This window comes from Nyctereutes procyonoides, unplaced genomic scaffold, assembly GCF_905146905.1.
Source record: "Nyctereutes procyonoides isolate TBG_1078 unplaced genomic scaffold, NYPRO_anot_genome, whole genome shotgun sequence".
Taxonomy (NCBI): Eukaryota; Metazoa; Chordata; class Mammalia; order Carnivora; family Canidae; genus Nyctereutes; species Nyctereutes procyonoides.
This window is the reverse complement of record NW_026575145.1, coordinates 9133123-9135646: the sequence shown is the minus strand read 5'-3', so window position 1 is coordinate 9135646 and position 2524 is coordinate 9133123. Positions and strand designations below refer to the sequence as shown.

The following is a 2524-nucleotide window of genomic DNA, read 5'->3' as shown; positions in this document are numbered from 1 at the left end:
TGCAGTCAAGTCAGATTCAGCTCCCATTCCCATCATAGTGGGAAATGGCCAAATAGCCACAGCAAGCCCTGCAGCTTGTGGGCTCTGAATCCCCTGCCCTGGGACCTGGGGATAAAAGTTTGGCTGCAGACAGGACAAAAAATAAAATAATAAAATAAAATAAAATAAAATAAAATAAAATAAAAAATATCATTATTCTGTCTTCAAGAGTTAATCACTGATAACATCTTGTTATCCTTTTCTACCTAATGTATTTTAAGTAGCCTTTCATGCAATTAATCAACAAATATTTATTGATTGCCTACTATGTGCTAGTCATCATTCCAGGTATTGGCAATACTGCTATGAACATAACAGTTAAAATGTCTGCTCCTATGGAACTAACATAATGGTAATGGAAATAGAGAATGATAACTATATAATACAGGAATGTAAGTACTCTGAAGGAAAAGGATTTCAACTAAATAGTGTAATTTACAGAAATAGAATTACCAGGAAAGGAAAACATTGAAGAGAATCACAGGTGTGATTTTAGATTTGTTCAGTTCAGTTTACAAGGGCCATTAGCTCATCTGAGTATGATGGCACCATTTGTTTCTAATGGTTTGTGGTCTGTTTTTCCTCTTGGCCTTTTATGAATACTTTCCCATTTAAAAATACATATTTCTACTTGGTGATCTAAAAAACGTACCTAGAAAATCCATCCATTCCTGAATATTTGTCTCCTTTTTAATAATTATAATTAAGAGTTATCAGAAATTCTTTACATGCCTATTTTTAGACATGCCTAATTATTTTGTTATAGTAATTCCTAAACATGAAAATACTTGATCAAAGAATAAGCACATTTTAATGCTTTTGTTTTTTTATTGGTCAATTTTTTTCTCCAGAAAGATTACATCAGTTTTCCCACAAGTTTTCCACTAAGTATTTTTTATCTTTTCTTTTTTGAAAAACAAAGTGTTTCTTTTCTATGTTTGATATAATACAAAAATTAAAGCTAACATTTATTGAGAAATTATTGCCTGCCAAATGCTGTGCTATGCATTTACATGTATCATTTCATTTGGAAGTTAAGAAATTAAGATTTCAAAGAGTTAATAAATTGCCATCAGCTATTAAGTCAGAGCTAACATCATCTGGTTCTATAACCTATTTCTATCAAATTGCAACACTATATTCAACTTAATTAATAACTGATTGGTAATTAGTGTTTAACAATGTGTTTTTTTATATTTAATATATTTTTTTACGTTTACTGGAGTTGTTTCATAATTTTCATGCTGTCAACTCATTTGTGCATTTATTTATTCTGTGCCACAATAGATTCTATGGAAATAATGTTGAGTTAAAAGAGACATGGGCTCTAACCTCATGGAAGACATGCAGCCCAGTGCAGGAAAGAGAGCAGACTCAGATTAGAAAAAGAACTGCAGGCAGGGTCAAGCAAAGGTTTTTTTAAATCCATTCCCAGTCATGGCAACAGTGGAAAGTCAGGGCCAGCACTACAGCTTGGAAGGGCCCTCAACTAGACTCTGTAATAAAAGTTGAGGAGCTCTGAGCCCTTACTCAACTGGAAACCCTACTATTAATTCTCAGAAGTTAAACCTGAATTTTGGAGTGGTCACGACAAGTGCAATGTTTTAAGGCTGGGTTTAGGGTGTAATGTTGTAGCTTCCTGAATTGAAAGATATGAGGGTTAATTTTTTCTGTCAACTTGACTGGGCTAAGGGATGCCCATATAGTTGATAAAACATTATTTCTGGATACGTCTGTGAAGGTGTTTCTTGAAGAGATTAGCATTTGAATTGTTCAAATGGGTATAGTAGATGGCCCTGTCCAGTATAGGGCATCATTCAATCTACTGGAGAGAACAAAAAGGTAGAGGAAGAGCTAATTCGCTCTCTCTCTCTCTCTGCTGGAGCTATATCTTGACACAGAGATAGAGATACAGAGAGATTGAAAGAGAGAGAGAGATCTTATTGGTTCTGCATCCCTGGAGAACCCTAACACAGAAGACAATGCAAATATGAGCATGAGGAAGTCAGAGCTCCTCTGCCTGGCAGGACCCCCACCCATATGAACCAGAGGACCCACAGTGAACTTTCACATGGGCTAAGGAAAGCACACAGTAGGTTATCTATTTTACCAAGATAACCTTTGCTCTCTCTACTTAAAAGCCTCCATTCTACCAACTCGCTAACATGCAGAAACCTTGGGTTTCTTCAGCTTGGAAAAGCAGCATTTTACAGAGAAGGAAATAGAGTCTCTAAATCAACGAAATTATGACTAAAGTGGCCTTTGATCAATCACATCATCAGAGATTGAAAAATATGCCATTAGAAATGATTTCCTGAAAAAATAATCAATTGCAAAATCCCAGCCAATTCCAGCAGAACCAGAACACAGAAAGTATCAGCAGAAGACAGCTGAACAGAGGTTTCCACACCAGAACAGACCTGAGAGTATCATCTTCGACACACTGAGGACTTGCTCTTATCAGGTGCTTTGCATAAAGAGCTAG

At 35.7% G+C, this 2524-nt stretch overlaps 1 non-coding gene across 1 annotated transcript; it reads left to right on the top strand.

The window, feature by feature from the left end:
• LOC129499603 (small nucleolar RNA SNORA5) lies at window positions 1–135 on the top strand. Its single transcript, XR_008662423.1, has one exon. It is a non-coding gene; the product is annotated as a small nucleolar RNA SNORA5 (small nucleolar RNA).
• Window positions 136–2524: the final 2389 nt, after the last annotated feature.